The sequence below is a fragment of the Desmodus rotundus genome, chromosome 7 (assembly GCF_022682495.2).
Source record: "Desmodus rotundus isolate HL8 chromosome 7, HLdesRot8A.1, whole genome shotgun sequence".
NCBI classification, from domain to species: domain Eukaryota; kingdom Metazoa; phylum Chordata; class Mammalia; order Chiroptera; family Phyllostomidae; genus Desmodus; species Desmodus rotundus.
In genome coordinates, this window is record NC_071393.1 from 8147020 (window position 1) to 8165928 (window position 18909).

Below are 18909 nucleotides of genomic sequence, written 5' to 3' on the forward strand. Positions count from 1 at the left end.
AGCCTAAAGAGTAAGTTTCAAAAGTATGGTTAGTTAGCAGAGGCACCTTGAAATGATTTCCAGTCATCACAACAGCACACAGACATCCTCTAGACTATATTCAAACATAATCTTCAGTGATATCATTTCAGGACAGAGCATAAACTGGACTGCACAGCTGGGTCTTCAGCTACGTTCAGGGAATGCAGACTGCTCTAAATGCTACCACATCTACATTCCTAAAGGAAATCAGAAAAGTTGCTAAGCACGTACTGTGAATAATATTCTTACGTCTCCCAAACCTCTGAAAGCATTTAATAAATATTTATTGAATAAATGGCCTTATTTCACAAAATACATACCACATTTCTTTTTTTAACATCTCCCTAAAATAAACAAACAGACCAAAATCAACCTTAGAAGGTAACCAACATATGTGAGTAGATGTTTCTATAACGGGTACCAACTACAGGTCTTAAAGGAAAATGCCTATGTTCCGAACAGCAGCTAACCTTCACTACAGAAATGTACTACAAAAAGCCACCAACGACTCTCAAATCCAAAACTGGCACAATTAATCTATCACATTTATTTTCACACACTAGCAGAACTATACCAAAATAAGCCTCCACAAATCTGGCCTGGGTTTAGGGAAAATGTAACGAGTAAACTGACAAGATTATGAATAAAGGAACCTCTAAATAAAACTAATAGAAGTTGAGTGGCATTTCTAAATGAAAGTTCATCAGTTCAAGATAAATCATATAAAAAGTAAATTCTGGGAAGCACTCTGAGGTTTACCACCTGAAACTATGAACTTGAAAAGCCTAGGATGGTCTTCATCAAGAAAACTAGTTCCTTATCCTAATGAATAAGTTGATTTATCATCTCAGAAAGAAGGGAGGGGAAAAGAGAGAGGAAAACTTCATGATACTCTTATGGAACCCCCATCCAGATGAAGAAAATTGTTACCACAGTATATAGCTGGCTCAATGATCTTCTGTTAAAAACTTTTAGTGTCTCTTTCTTAAGATGGCATCAAAAATGGCCTTTTTGCCATTTTTTAGGTCTGCCCCGGAGCCCAGCATCGTCCAACAGCACCTCGAGACAGAAATGCTTTATCTGCTCTGTATGACAGGGTAGCCCCTAGCCACATGAGACTACTAAGCACTGGAAATATGCCCTGTGATTTAGGATCTAAATTTTTCGTTTTATTTAATTTTAATTAATTTACATTTAAATAGCCACATATGATAAGTGGCTACCATATCAAACAGTGCCACTCTAGAGTCAAAGTGAGTAAGCCTGATAATCTATTGTTCAAGGCAGTTTTACTAATAAAATACACCTTTAAGATAGAAGGGCAGCTAACTGACTTAGGCATGAACTCACAGGAAAAAATTTTTTCCTCTAAATACTAAAAGACATACCCTAAAAACTGCTTTATTTGTACTTCAGAACAGCTGAATTTGGGGGGGGGGGTAGAAATAATTTTTATGATACACAGGAAAGATAAATGACAAAAGAATAGAACAGAAAAATAAACAAATCTAGACATTTCCAAGATCTTGTTTAGTTGAACCTTTTTTAAAAATAAAAGTAACTATTCATCACAGGTCCCAAACTGCCAATCTTTATATTCCCTTCTTTTAAAAGATATCCCCTTCTTCTTCCCTTTTAAAAGTTCCCTTCTTACTTACTGCCTACATCACATTTTAATCTTTCATTACATTCAGTTTAAAAACTGTTGTACATAGCTCTATTAAGTAGCATTTTCTAACAGAACTGTGACTTAGTATTAAGAAGACTATAAAGCAAGATGAGAACAGAACTAATAGTAGCTCTATAAATAACTACTGAAATAAGTTGAAATAATAAAAACCTCTTTTTTGAAATGTTTATTAAATTACGTTTATATATAATATTTTCTCTGAGGAAGCCAAATCTACCAGTTAACCATATTATACCTCTGTACTTAAATTTTAAAATCTGCAATCACTATCCTCTTAGAAACCCATGCAATTAAGTGGCTAATTGTTTAATAATGATAACTTAATTTTTATAAATAATTAAAGTTGATGCTATTTTTTTTCTATTTGAACAAATATAGCTTAAGAATAATAGATTCTCTCATGTGAAACCATTAACACTTCTGAGTATCAGAGAATTGTAACCCACAATTTTCTTTGGTACTGTATTTTTCGGACTATAAGACGCACCCACCCCAATGTGGGGGGTAATGGGGGTGCATCTTATAGTCCGAATGTAGCTTACATTTACATTGGTGAAATACTATGTTATTTATGTTATTAAATATTTTACCACATTTTTTGCTTCCAATTTTTTTTCCTATTTTCCTCCTCTAAAATCTACGTGTATCTTATGGTCCGAAAAATATGGTATTTTAATCTATGACAGTATTTCTTGTAAGTTGGCCTTTCTACTAGAAATAATTTTTTTAAAGACCTATTAAAGATAATTAAAATTATTCCACAACCGTACATATGGAACGTGTTAAATAAAATCCACTTCTCTACCCTAACAAGGTATTCAAATTTAATCTCCTGCAGCATATCACACACACACACACACACACACACACACACACACACATACAACCTTTCACCTACAGTCTGAGCAAAACACATATAAAGAAAACAAAATCAATCATGTTCTGCCCTATTAATCAAATTATACAAAACAACAGGCTTCAAATAATATCAGGAATCTCAAGTGATTCCTAAAAATACATAGTCCTTATAGACAACAAAACTATAGCAGAAAGGAGAATTATTACATACACTATCACCTTCCTTTTGAAACTAAAATTTCCAGTACAATTTCAGAAAGTCAAGAGTCATGCTTAAGGCAAACTCCTTGACATACTTCCATTGGATCAAGCACAATAATGTCTTCTGGGATGTTGCTATAACAATCAGAGATGGCTATCCTAAAAAAAAAAAAAAAAAAGCAATTACTATTGTCAATTATAGTCTCAATATTAGCATCCAAAAACAAATCCAGTGCTGGAAGAAATGCTATTTCATAAATTAAGTATAAAGCTTACTGCTCCCATAATTTGCATGGTCTGATAAACTTTCACAGTTTAGATTTCAGTTCTCACTCTCCTTCAATAAACCAACCAGGTTTCCTTCCCACCAATTCCCTTTCACAAAGATGAAGAGACCAATGGAATAAAAGGGGAACAGGAAGAGAAAGGGAGAAGAGTCCCCTGCAGCTATATTAAAAACAAACCTTGAGTTTTTAACCTTTAAACTACTTCTAAATCAAAGGCAAGTATAGAAGGGCAAATAATTAGGAGTTAAAAAATAATATTAACACTAAAATTATTTGCAAGTCTCTTTTGAGATACAAAAATTACATTTTTTAGCATTTTGTAATTTATTATTCCTAATTCTTAAATTTGATCTTCTAACTTACCTGTACATAATAATCATAACCAAGTAAGAGATCCTTTCATTTCAAGGGGCCTATTTCTGGTGGAAAGTTAATTTAGTTACAAGTTAGTAAAAATGCCAGAAAGGCCTTCTGAAATCTTTGCTCATAAACCCAGAATTCAAACTTCACACCTTGCAAACACAACATTACATCTACCTTGTACAGATTGCCTTTATACACCCCTGAAACACACACACACACACCCTGGAGGAACAACTCTGCCCTATCTTTAAAAGTACAATTAAGTCACACAGTAAACTGTAGGTTCCTTAGTGATGTAGACTGCTCCAAAGGATACAAAGCTCTGAAACTACTTTTTATCAACAGGTCAGGTTAAATAACAAATACAAAATATAAAATTCTCCTGCCAATATGTTGTAGTCATGGTAACAACAACAAAAAAATTAAACTGTTCTTTGGACCATCCGACTCATTTAGTCATTAATAACTCAGTTTTGAGAGTTTAGAGTCTTTTAATGAAACTGGAATTACCAAGAAACCATCATTTTTCCCTCAGACTGTCAAAAGGTTTAAAAAAAAAGAAAATAAGCTTTGCAACATCTATTTCAAAGGTGTGAGACTGGATCAAGTATTTTCAAAATATTAACTAAAAACCTAATTAACACAAAATCAAAATTAAATACTATACTTATATTCATCTAAAATTTGGATGAAATGTAAGTAACACTAAAATTTCTCCCTATTTAGACACCAACAATATCTATGAAAAATATGATTTTTTTAGTAACAGCTTGTTTCTCTTGGTCTCCTTCACACAACTTAGAAATGAGTAGAAATGGCTGGCTCAAAATCACTTCCTTCAACAAGCTTAAAAGTAAATGAAATAGCCCATTCTATATTATCAAAACAGCTAAAACCCTTTTATCTATCTCACTGCAATGTCCATCAAGTGGCCAACAGCATATTTAGTTAGCTCTGTTTATCACTAAAAAAAAAAAATCCTACATACATATCTTTGCTGCTCCACAAATATATCCTTTCATTAGATTGATAAACTAAATTCAGGCTACCTTATATGAAAATGTAAGCCCACCAATCTGACCTCACATAACTACTATTAAACAAGTGTATCCTAATGTTTTCAGGACACCCTTAATTAACAAATTATCAAAATCTACATAAAAATTTCAAAGGGTATCATTATGATACATGCACAAATTGAACTAATAATGTTATTTCCTTTTCAATGTCCCAATAAAAAGGTTTCATTGGGAGGGATGATTAAAAGTATTTTATTTTTGCTTAGTGATGATGAATATTGATTATATGTTTAATGTATTTATAAGACTAATATACTATATGTAATGCTGATTATATACAAATATGTTGTAATATGATCTTTGTGCTTTTCACCCATGGATTAAATTATCTAAATGATAATTAATAGTTTCTGTAAGTGAAAATTGCCTAATAGCTTTCTTTCAGAAATTGCAAACACATATTTATAGGCTATTTTTCTCAGCAGTCTTGGAGAAATTTGTCACCAGGCATTCCATGTAATCTTCAAAGTCTTTGTCCATTGTCTAAGGCTTAAAGCCAAAGAAATCAGACAATCTGATTCCTATTTTATCTATCTGTCCAGCCTCTTCCCCTATTCATGCCCATAGGTTATATATATAAGTTCTTTGGCTTCTCCATTTCCTATACTATTCTTAACTTTTCCCTATTTTGTACCTACCATTTATGCTTCTTGTTCCCTATACCTTTTACCCCACTCCCCTATTTGTCTATTGTTCTACCACATATCTTACAAGGCCGGAACACATACAGTTACTCAGCTTATATCCTATTCAATTTCTCCTATCCTATTAAAAGTATAAAAATGTAAGGTGCTGGAATGAGATCTTTCTTACTTTTAGACCCACCATTTTTAGGAAACATTATTTGTCCAATGTTAATGGATAAAATGTGAATCCAACCTCTCTTCCCTACACTTCAGGTTGATTTAATTTTAATATTAATATCAATAAGTTAAAACACACAGAAGTTCAATATTTAAAAATCAAAAAATAGATGTGACTAAAAATATACAAAACAGCTACTTAATGGCTCTCATTGTATTCCACCAAAAATTATAAAACAGACTCCTAATATTCTCCTTATGACTAACTTCCTCGCTCCAATTTATTTAACACATTGCAGCCCAGATTAATCCTTCAAACTGCTCAAGACTCTCAAAGGGTTCCAGTAATGGTCTACTGAAATGTGGTAATAATGCCTTAACCCACAGTCAAGGTTCCCCATGACTATTTGAACTACCTTTGTAAACTTCTTCCTCTTCTCTTTACCACACCCTTCTCAACAGCCAAGCTGAAATTCCAGCTACGACCAACACTTCTTCACAATGCCTTTACACTTGCTAGTCATTTCTACTGTCCCTGAAACCCAAATTATTTTAAACACCACTTCCTCCAAAGACTTGCTTAATCTTGGTAACTACAGGTCATCTCTACTCTTACAAATTCCCAGGGCACTTTATCTGTACCTCCATTGTGATTTCTACTACATGATAAAGTGCATTATTACTATTGATAGTCATCACTCCTACTAGCATTTAAACAACTTCAAGAATCAATGTCTCAGGAAAGAAGGAGATAGGGATGCTTCTGAAGGAAGCTATATTATGAGTCTCAAAGCAATTGGAAAAACAGAAAACCATGGCAAAGGTTGCTCAAGAACACTAAGTTCAAACGTGTACTAATTGCTGATTAAATACTGGGGGTGAAAGTATGAAAGGCCCCTTTACTGGTCATGTAAGAAGCATGCAGCCATGCTGAGATTTGAACCATCCTCTTTTGTTCCAATCTTTGGGCATCTCTGGGCCACACTGGAAGAAGAGTTGTCTTGGGCCACACATTAAATACACAAATACTAATGAAAACTGATGAGCAAAAAAAAAAAAAGATTTTAAGTAAATTTACGATTTGTGTCGCACTGCGTTCATAGCCATCCTGGGCCACATGTGGCACCCTGCTTGACTAAGGAATACAGCTGGTCAAGAGAAATCTGATGGTGTAAGAGATGATAACTGTAGCAAAGACCAACATGCAGTTGCCGTGTTTAACATTAAAAATCCCAACAAAGATATATCTAGCTCTACAAGAGGGATCTGGTATGTATAATATCTAAAATAATAATAATAATAATGTAAGATTAGCAAAGTTGATATTAAGAACAGAAAACTTTAATTCTTTGACTTTCTCTTAAAGATTTTATTTATTTATTTTTTAGAGAGGGGACAGGAAGGAAAAAGAGAGGAAGAGAAATATCAATGTGTGGTTACCTCTTGGGCACCAACCTACTGGGGACCTGGCCTACAACCTGGTCTGCAACCCTGGACAGGCATGTGCCCTGACTGGGAATCGAACCAGTGACCCTTTGGTTCACAGGCTGGTGCTCAATCCACTGAGTCACACTGGCCAGGGCTAATTCTTTGACATTTCTGACAAAACTGATAATTTAGCCTTATAGAACATTAATTGAAGAAATTCACTCAATTGGATTGAAATGTCTAATTCTATGTAGCCCTTAAGGTTATTACTGCCAGGAAAGACAGAGCAACACATGAGCATGAATAAAAGGTTACTTAGTAGGCATCTATCCACCTGAATGAAGATAACAATCCATGTGGGAATGAAGCAGAACCTACTGAGAGAAGGCAAGTTTCAGTAAGCAACTGTCTGTGGTATTAAGGGCACAACACAAAAACTTAATCAATCTGGGGATGCAAAAGAAAAATGACAAAGCAAATTTTTTTAAAATTTATATTTTGGACCTGCAAATTTAGCTGTCTTGAACCCTAACTATGCCCCCCTTGAGTTTCACTTTTTTCTCCTTCACTGAATTTATTGGGGTGACATTGGGTAATAATATTACACAGGTTTCAGGTGTACCATTCTATAATACATCACCTGTATATTATAATGAGTGTTCACCACCCCAAGTCAAGTCTCCTTCCATCACCATTGATCCCCTCATACCTCCTTCTACCTGCCCCCAAACCACTTCAAACACATTGGTGGGAGGAGGATGATAGAACTTACCCAAAAAGAAAAAAAAGAGTTCATGCCCAGCTCTTTCTACCACCCCAAGGTAATGGCATCTTAAAAGAGACAAAAGTCAGTCCTGGCTGATGTGGATCAGTGGATTGAGTGCCAGCCTGTGAACCAAAACGTTGCTCGTTCAATCCCAGTCAGGGCACACACCTGGGTTGAGAGCCAGGTTCCCCAGTTGGGGGCATGCAAGAGACAACTAATCGATGTATCTCTCACACAGGGTTGTTTCTCTCCCTCTCTTCCTCCCTCCCTTTCCCTCTCCCTAAAAAATAAATAAATAAAATCTTAAAAGAAAAAAGAGGCAAAGCTCAAACTTGGCTAAACATTTAAAACTGAAGACACAAATCCCTGATGTCACAGCAGAAGCAGTAACTCAGAGGATAATATGTGCACAGAGCAGAAGTACTATCCCTATCAAAGCACCTGTCACACTGTATGGTGTACTTATCTGTCTCATTATAAACGCCAAGAGATCCAAGAATTTAATGACCAGTTTACCAGCAAATGCCAAATACCTAGCACATATCGGGGCCCATGTTTAAAGCACACTATCTTAAGACTGAATAAACAAAAAGACACAGTCAAGAAAACCCATTTAAGACCTCACAAGCATCCTGAGAATTGTTCCAAAATAAGGCACACTAAATTCAAATATTCATTAATTAAATTTCTGGGAAAAAATGAGTAACTAATTACATACATCAAGCTCCTGGAAAGCAACGATCATGTTATCCCCATACACAGCACAGTGCCTACTACTCAATAAATGCTCCCTGAATTGGATTCCATACTTCCCTCCTCCTCCAAATATAAAAAGTTTGGTAACAGCATTATCTAATTAGCCTTATTTTAATTAAACATTTGCTGGTCATTTTAGAACCAGTGAATTATATTTTAACCCAGAGGCTTTCAGTGGTCAGATTTACCTCACATGATAGTTTCTAAAAAGCTGAAATACAGAATAAAAGATGAGATTTAAAATTTTACAAATTTTCCTTAATAGTATCCTTAATCTTAACCTTAATCTAGCTCTACATAAAAAAAAACCTTTAAAACTATTATTTAATACATTGGGTGATTATTGCCCACTGACCCGCCCACTGCCCTAATCATAACAAAGTCAGGACCAGTTTTTACTCCGTTCAAAACAACAGGCACTTGCCAACAATTATAATTATGTCAACTAGCCACCATTTACAACACAAAAACATGCTTTTTATATCCAACATGCCTTTATCCTAACTCTGGAATTCATAGTTCAGTACTCTATGTACTTTTGGCATTTTCCAGAAACTCAGTCTTCAAAAAACAGTTTCATACTTCATACACCAACATTTTTTCTCATGACATTAAGGCCATACTTTTGAGAAAAGGATAATGAAACTGTAAAATAATCTCCAATTTCAAATTTCTTCTCCAAATAACCCAAGACATATTCTGTAAATTAACAGAGTAATTATCAGAATTAAGCAAAGCACTTAAGACTAGCAGTAAAATATTCTCAATGCTAGTTTTTCCAAAGAAATGACTACATTTAGAATTCAATGGTAATTTATATTTTCCTCACTATTTTCATAAATCCAAAGGCACACAAAGGAGAGCTTTAAAGAGTTTTTCATTTATATAAGGAACACAAATGAATTGGATATATAAATATAATTTTTCAACAATCTAAACAAATGCATACCTTAAGAATTTAATCATAGTTCCTACAAGTTAGAATGAAAAGTGCCAATGAATATTTAAGGTATAAAGCCAATTCATAGATCATTTTAGTCAGTTCAAAATATGTTGGAAGCAGACAGAATAGCAATAATAAAGAAGTGAGCATTTTAATTTTTCTTTTCCTATACATAACTGGACTCATTTTCGATTTATACAGAATTGAATTTTAAAAATATGTAATCGAAGAAAATGAAAAGAGGAAAGTGTCTATTCATAAACAAAGAGATTATATTTATTAGTGTGAATTTCTGCTACATTAAAAAAAAGTGTAGCAAACTGTTAAAGGTGAAGGCAAATGTCTATTTCTACCAGTGTTCCAGTCTTACACTGTAATGGTACTTTGGTACTCATTGCTTATTCTTTCTGGAACTCGCGAGTTGCAAATGCTGGAGAATTTTCTCTTGCAGGGCAGGGTCCTGACTCTAGCAAGAGCAACAATTCCTGAGCAAGCACCCAGTGCTGAAACACTTTTTTCTCATCAAAATGTGACAAGTACAGGGTTTGACAAGTTCTGAAGCTGACAAGTACAGAAAGAAGCATGACTGTATTTATAGGATAAATTTAAATCGCATATATTATAAATATAAAGATGAAGAAATTTATTTCAGAATAAAGATTTCTATACCAAACTCATTCATCTTATGACTTTTTAAAAAAAGTTATAATTTATTGATTTTAAAGAGAGAGGAAAGGAGAGAGGAAGAGAGAGAAGCATCAACCCACTGCTCCACCCCCACCCATGTACCCACTGGCCAACTCCCACAAGCACTCCACTCCGACTGGGAACCAAACCTTCAACCCCTGCACATCAGGACAACACTCCAACCAACTGAGCCACCCAGCCAAGGCTTATTTTGTAACTCTTTAAGTGATCTTTAGGATTTCCTTACAAAGGGATATATGAATGTAAAGAATGATTCATTTTTTATGTTCTTAATGTGATTTGAGTTAAAATCCCTGGATAACCATCAAACCAAATTTTCAGAAGCATTCATCTATTGTATACATATTAATATAAATATAAATTTTTGTGATTTGAAATTTGTATTATTTCCAAGGCAAAATTATTTTGAGTAAAATGTTAATACCAAAACTGAACAATAGTTCTTTTTTAAGAACTATTCGACCTTTTAATGCCTAAAGACTAAGCTCCAGAAAGCTCCTCTGAAATTAACTTCAACTACCAAATAGCTTTTCATGTGAAATAGCAAAAATATCAGTAAAGCTCCTATATGAACTAAAACTATAATATGTAGATTACCTTAGCTCTGTTAGTGCTATTATAAACTGATGAATCTTTTTATAAAATACATATCTGATAATCATGGAACAATTTTAAATCTCTATAAAACAATAATCTGAATTATTGTTCCAATGACTATATACTTTTCAGGAACTCTATTTTCTTCCACTCATAGAGATTTCCAAGAAAAAACTATAAACTGATTGTTTGTATAACCAAAATCCAGATTCATCCCTTTTAACAGGCTGTCTAATATACACAGACTGAGTTTATAAAAGAGGCTATAACCAATCAAGGGCATTTTGCTTTTTGATATACCAAAACTAGCAAAGGTTAAATTTTATAGTCCATATACTTGAGAGTTAATTAACCAAGTAAGCTATCAGGTAATCTTTTGGGCACAGTACTTAACCTTGAGAAAACATTGTATGGTTCTGCTATTTGAATAAAGCACTTCAACGAATAAACTACTACTAAACTAATAAGTCAGTGATTAGTTTGAGTTCTTCTAGTGTTCAACTAGTTAAATTAACAGTCTCAGTATGGTAAAGACTGCTACATATTTATTTCATAACAACTAAATCTGTCCCACGTATTAAATAAAAATGGATTTAATAAACACAAAAGCTGCAAAAACAAATCAGCAAATCTTAAAATTTTTCCCTGTAAATCATTCAAGATTCAGAAAGAAAGAAAAAATCGAAAACTACTTTCCACTCCAAGACTGATCATCAGGCCCCCAGCATGATAAACTATATTTGATTATTGTCCAGTTTTTAGTTTCAAAATGTATTTCAAACCATCATTTATTCTCAGTTTATTATACTATAAAATTAGGCACAATATGCATAAATAAAAACTATTTTGCATGTAAGAAAATAAATGTGGAAAGGGAAATAGGGCATAATATGACATGCAACTTGAATTTGGAATAGTAACCCTTGTTAATCAAATATGCTTTCTAAGCTTTCTAAGTCTGTATTATGTAATAGTCAATAGAAAGTCCAAAACATTCTGGTTAATTGATAATTAACAGATACCATACACTTAGTGCAATTTTCAAGAATTAGATCATAATCACGGTTTAAAACAATATGGAACATCATTTTAATTTTTTACTCTAAAATCTCTTCAGGAGCATTATCAATCACCCCTGCACAGCCAAAGCCAGAAAATGGTCAATTATAAGAGACCTTTTTTTTTTTTAAATCAAATGCCTATATAACTTAATTAAGACGATGCTGATAATGCCAGGTGAAAAAGGATTCAAATTTTATCTACAGATAGAATTTATGGCCGAAACTATGAATTGTAAAACAAATTGATGAAGATTTATATATTTTGACAGTGAAGTTCATTAAAGGAAAAGTAAGACTACTAGCTCTTCATCTTCACTTCATGTTATATCATAAAATAAAGTTGTAATTCCCACACTATAGATAAGAACAAAAGATGAGCTAATCTAAATGACTTCTTTATGATGACATATTACAGGAAGAGGCACAGTATGAACATTCCATCTTATTTTTAGTTTACTTACCATACTAATGGTGTCTACCTCTCCAAAGGTAAAAGGTAACAAAAGAATGGTATATTTCTTCCTGACCTCTGTTCCATTTTGGATAGGTGAGAGTAAACAGGAGGAAGTAATCCACAATCCATGACCTATATGTCTGCTGAAAGCCAGCTGAGCTAAGGTCACCAGTGGCAAAAAGGATGATAGATGGTTCCTGGGCACAAAGGCGTGATTCACTAAATGATGGAAGGACTCTTCAAGCACCTTCTGGGAGACACGGCTGCATTCCATGTGTTACAAAAATTACACCCAATACTGGAAATTTGAGCTACTATGGGTATATGTGCAAAAGCATGTTTGCAAGCATCTTTGGAGGGGACAGATCAACTTTGTTAAGTCTTTGAAAATGCCATTTTAAAATTACAGAACTTGCAAAGTATTACTTGCTATATTAAATATTTAAGAAGCAGATGAAACAAAAGGATATCTTTATGCAATAGAACAAAAAGATATATGCTAACACTAAAAAATGTCTATTAAGGATTTCACTGAAAATGTTTGCTTAAATCATACACTAACTCATTCTATCATGTAGTGTATTTTGCTATGATATATAAATTAGTAATTAATTTGAGATTTCAGGGTGAGAGAAACTTCAATGAAAGCTTTCGGTCATTTGATGGTCGTTTGATTCTACAGTGAAACATGCAGTTCCCAGAGAGCCTCAGCTAAGCAATCTTAGCTAGTCATTTATACGTAGCAAATATCAACTCTAGTATTGGGCCAGCAATTTATAATATAAGTAGAAAAGCCAACGTCATTCAATCCATGATGTTAACAAGGCTTCTGACATATAAATATCATTACACTCTTTTACCCAATAAAGAGCACTGTTCCATAACCACTGCTCTACAAGCACAACTAGAACACAACCATTTTGTCAATTGCCCAGTCTACCTGCTACCTACAACACTAATAAAAATAATTTATGAAAAATATAATTTTAATAAAACTTTTTAAATTAAGCTCTAGACTGTAAAAAATAAGCAACTGCTATAAAGGAAGAAAATTATTACGTCTTTTCAATATGCAGTTAAACAGAAATCAATTCACTATGAAAATCTTTCCAATGTGGTCAATATACTCCACTTAAAACAGTCTCCTATACCAACAGGATGTTTTCCTGTGGGATCCAGAATACTGGGAGGACTTCATAGTATGCAGTAGTGCTAGAATGATGACCTTTATACAAATTTCTATCATAGTTATTCATTTGGTAATTAATTTATTCAACAAATACGCACAATGATGGACAAAAGTCAGATGCAGGTCTTTCCCCTCCGTGCTGTTTATAGCCTGCAGGGAGCTTCCCATCTAGTCCCATTCAAAAACTCTCAAAACCCCCACTACCTATTAACATCCAAACTTCTTATCCTAATGTTTAAGCTCCATTACCATGAGGCACAAATACGCATTTTCAATCAACTTCTCACCTTTAACTCTTCTCCAATAAATATTCTAAACTTTCCTCTTCTATACCCTTACATATGCATTACATATACATAAAATGTTCTTGCCCTGACGTACCCATATATCAAAGTACACACATTCTACCCATTCTTTAAAGGCTCAGTCCAACAATCAACTTCTCCTCAAAGCTCAGCCTCCTTCCAAATAATTTCGATCACACCGTGTGCCTCTCTTAAGACAGTTGTAATGATGCTCTATGGACATATGCTATCTCCCCTATGAGACTGTCAGCTTCTGAAAAACAGTATGTTTCTGATTCATGTCTCTATTCTGCATAGCACCTAACACAGTGTAGGCTCAATTAATATCTGTTGAATGAATGCATGGTGTTAATTATAAATATAGAAGATCATAAACAGTGATAATACTTTATAAAACTCAAAGAATGCTTTTAAAACATCCTTCATACATTGTTTTATCATTATTACACAATACTATAAATTCAAATGTGTGGGCAACTGAGCTGAATCAGTACTGACCCCAAGACATCACATGAAAATGTTTTTGCCCTTCCTTAATAACTTCTAGGTCATTGCCCCAAGTACACTAGGAAATAAATTGGTATTTGTGCATGTCTGGACCAATCACTGATAATGGTGTATTTCAGTCATTTAACCTTTTTTTTGTAAAATGGTATGTGCTTAAGGAAGATGGGTGAAGGGGATGGGGAGTTGCACCTTTAAATCTGTTTGAAGGCTCCAACTGAGTTCTGGTTAATGAAGCCTTTACTGGAGCAATGGGGGTAATTGCCCCAGCCACATTTGCTACTTAAATTAAGAGCCTTTCTTTGTTGTCATCTTCCAGAAACCAATAAATGGCATGACAAATTTTTCCATAATGGAGTCATTGTCAACCAATGTTATTTTCTTCTTAAACAGAGTTGTACGTAATTTGTCCAAGAATAAAGGCAAGAATTCTTTCCATTATTAGTATCTGTTGGAGCACTTTTAAAATAAGTCTCAAATATGTTGCCTGAAACTGAACTGAGAGTATATAAATTTTTATTTTAGACTAAATATATGTCAATGTATCATGGGAACATAAAAACTGCTTACATTAAAACAAATCAGTTACTACCTACGAAAAAGTAAAATAATCTCAATGAAGAGACCTCATCTTGATGAGATTCATACTTCCTTTATTCAGGCAGCCCTTCCACAAATATTTACTTATTTCCTACTGATATGGGAGAGTAAGCTTTCAAGAAGATTAGCAAAAAGTCTTATCTCCCCCTACCCAAGGCTAGCAAAGTCATAAATAAAAGTAATTTGTAAAATGAAAAATGTTTTACATATGACATTATATGAAATAGGAGGAAGAAATTACTATTAACAGATTTGTGACTGCTCTAACCTTCATTTTACCAATGTACGCATAATCTTTTCCAACAGAAAAATACTTCATATTTACCTAATTTTTATCTTATTCTTAGTTTGTTTTTTTTTTTTAAATCAAACTAGTTCTGCTGCATGATTAACTACAAACTGCAGGGTATTATTCTACCACAATACCTTCACAACCAACTCACATTCAGTTACACTATCGCAGCGCACAAAAAAAAAAGGAAAAGAACAGAACTAATTGTATGATCATGTGGATATTGCGGAAGTCCTTTAGTTCAATCCTAGATAGGCTTCAAGAGGATAATGCTTATTCTGTTAAACTCACTGCCAAATCACAATATGAAAGAGCAAGGATCAAAACAAGACCCAATTATACAATGAGTGCATTTTATCAATGTCAGGTTTATAATAAATAGGTATGTGGCTCAGTACTTGTGGAAAATTGTTCAAAAATATTTACATAGATGGAGCTTTAAAGAAAATTATCGAACACTCACTAGCCATAATGATATTCAATGAGACTCTCTTCAGGTAAAAACATCAAGACTGCAGCAGCTCAGTCATGAAATACTTTAAGAAACAGAATCCAATTTTGTAATTCTCTAGTGCTTAATACAAATCTCTAGACTGTTGGGATCTTTTGGGAGACAGAAGATAAAGCATATTTATGTATTTCTACCATTAAAATATTTTTTTAAAGAACTGGAAAATCTGAACTCGTAGTGATGCTCACGGCTGAGTATACCTGTATCAAGGTGTACTTAACTATTTGCTCAAGCATCATAAAAACAAAATGGCAACAATTTGTAAATATTAATACTCTTTTCAAACAGTTATTCATGAAAGTTTAAGCACAGACATCTATCAATCAGTTTAGTCTACTACACTTTAAATAGGTCCAAAAGCCACATAATTTAACTAAATGGTGGTCTCAACAACCATCTCCTGCTTAGCCCAACAGTTACCCTGATTTTTTCAAGATCTACGACTATGATAATAGATCTATAAAAAGAGAGGAAAAAGAAAACTCTAATGACAATAGATATATAATTCTAGCTTTTCAGTTACTTCAACAAGATACTTTATAAAAGCATATGCTAATTTCATATTATGTTTAAATATCAAATGGATCTGTCATTTTTATAACTCCAAAACTATTTTTATTTATTTTATTATTACTTCCCCATTATCAATTTGGTATGCTCAGTTCAGAAGATCTAGACACTGGAATTGACATTTGCCAAGGTTTACAGAAAACATTTAAGATCAAAAAGGTAAGTCCTCTGTCCAGAATTATGCAAGTCAGTGTAATTTCTGTAAGCACTGAATATAGATTTGATTTGATTATTAATAGCTTATAATAGTTATCTGGGTCTTATTTTTAAAAGTTTGGTAAAGTTAGTTTCATGTTACATATAGCTTCAAAGCCAGTAATGGTTTCATTTTGAAAGGGTACAAAGTATGAATTTGGGTTCTACTATTACTAGTGATATGACAAGTCATGGACTTTTTCTAAGCTTCAGTAACCCATTGGTTATGCTATTCACAACAGTATAAATGGCAGAAGACACTCCCTGAGTCCTCTCAGTGATGACCCACAAGGGCATTCCTATCTTCTTCCTTCCTTAAAAAAATCCAGTTTTATTTTACGGACTTTTTATTTCACTTCCTATACAAAATGCTCTAAATAGTAAGACTGATCTGATGCTATCTGAACATGTCAGCAATAAATTTGTTTGTAAATTTTGCAACAAAAGGTGTTTTTCTCTGTATATGTAATTTTACATCTCTTCCACATTCAATTTTAATGTTCAAACATTTATTTTCTTGAATTAATTAGGCCCTTAATTTCTACTAATACCTAACATTTTCTCCAGTTTACCACATTCAGATTCTTGTATCAACCTCCCTGACTGAGATAAAGGAATTTCTTTCCTGGACAAAGAAATCTTTATACCACTTTCATGTACAGGAATCTCTTCTAAATCTTGAAGTTATCCATTAAAGAACAAGATTTTGAAATAAAATATTCACAAACAAAAGAAGGAAGAATCAAACAGGCTATCCTTAAAATTACTGAATTAAATACCTATATTTCAGTCACAATGTATCTATCATTAAAATTATTTACAGATCAAGGAAAACAAACTGCACTACACCAAATAACAGATTACCTAGCTTTAGGTTAATTTTCAATACTACTTACTCCATTAAAGGGGGTTTTACTCAGGTTTACTTTATAAGAGTAGGTAAGTTTATAGCAAGGCAAAAAAATTAGACCATAATTCCTATACTTACCAAAACATAAATCTCTCACACTGATCAACTGATTAGATTTAACTCTTCCCTAAAGTAACATCTTTAAATTATAATTTTTTACCAACTGTTTAATTTTCATTTCATTAGAACATAAGCCCTTTCTTTACATGCTATTTCACCACAATCTCAGTATAAGTTCTCATTTTGCATAGAAAAAAACGAATTACATGGTTCAGTAAGTTGCCTGTGGTAACACATTGATTTTATTTACATCCAAAAGTCAGTCTTGAGCTTGTTCTCTCAATTTCAAGTACATTTAGCTTAATAATTCCATCTAATCCATTAGATGTTTTTTCTAGATATTACTGTTTTTACTAAATTTATTGGGGTGACATTAGTTAATAAATAATCCATTAGATCTTTTTTCTATTCTTCATATGAAAGAATTCTGAAGTTATTATGATCCTAGCATAATTTTATAATATAAATTTACTGCTTACCAAAGTCTTCATAAGTATTTCATTTTTTCCTTTAAGGATATAATTTATAATTTTCTATTAAATCTAATATTTTAGTAAACATGTATTATAATCATTTGGATAACCATACTATTTTATAGCTTTGGCAAACTAATTCTTCCAAACTAAACACAGGAAATAATAGAACATAGTAGTTATTTTAAAAATCAGAAATTTTATATGAAGACTTGAATAATTTAGATCACAATAAAAACAAGGAATACTTACTATATAAACTATTTAGAACTAGCTACCATTTACCACTGGGCACATTTTCACTAAAAGTGTTTGTTTCTCATGAAATACAAGTGCATTTCTCTATTATTACCCATAAAGTAACAAATATGAAAGTTAAAGTAAAATTTATTTTTCAGATGCATTGTGTTAACAATCTCAAGAATTATTAATTCCTCCCTGGCTGATGTAGCTCAGTGGATTGAGTGCTGGCCTGCAGACCAAAAGCTTGCCAGTTCAATTCCTGGTCCAGGCACATGCCTGGGGTGAGGGCCAGGCCTATAGTTGGGGCATGTGAGACGCAACCCGTCTATGTTTCTCTCACACACTGATGTTCCTCTCCCTCTCGTTCCCCCTCCTTTCCCTCTAAAATACTTAAATAAAATCTTTAGAAAAAAGAATTATTATTTCCATGTAAAATAACATCATATACATGTTGACACATAAAATACTACAACTTTAGAATGCTATAATTCACCTGTTTTTAAAATCACCAGTATTCTATTCTTGAAGGATAAATCCAACCAATGTAAAATATTCTTTTCCAATTTAGTCAGAGCTTAATTTCAATAAATCATAAATTGACCACCAATAATGAAAAAACAGACATGAAAACAGTAAAAATAGGGTGGAAAGTCAGGGATCAGATTTTCTCTTTAGAAGAAATTGTCAAACTGACATTTTACCTAGAGATAATTCCACTCCTGTTAACTTTGTATGTAAAAGGGGTTGTTCACTTTCACGAAAAGTAATTTTTTCCATTTCAATTGAGAATGAATCCATTTACAACACTGATTACAATTATTTCATTTTAATCGAAGATAATCAGAAATCATCAAAAATCAATGGAAAATTCAGACTATAATAAGATATACAGTAATATAGTCCTACATACTTGTCTATGATTTCAGAAAATTCAATGTCAACATCTTTTTAGTATGCTAAGCAATAAGAGGATTATTAGTTTTCAGAGTTTGACTTTACCATCAAAATTTGCCTTTGCTAGTTCTACAATATTGTTCTCCCC

The 18909-nt window shown here is 33.0% G+C and overlaps 1 protein-coding gene across 3 annotated transcripts in view; it reads right to left on the reverse strand.

The window, feature by feature from the left end:
* MED13L (mediator complex subunit 13L) overlaps window positions 1–18909 on the reverse strand; it is a 255644-nt gene that overhangs the window by 195720 nt on the left and 41015 nt on the right. The window contains exon 2 of one of the 3 annotated variants that reach the window (XM_045200628.2): window positions 2781–2929. The exons of the other annotated variants lie outside the window; for them this stretch is intronic. The gene's annotated coding sequence lies outside the window, so the exon portion shown is untranslated. The remainder of the gene's footprint in view (window positions 1–2780; window positions 2930–18909) is intronic. 3 annotated transcript variants of the gene reach the window in all.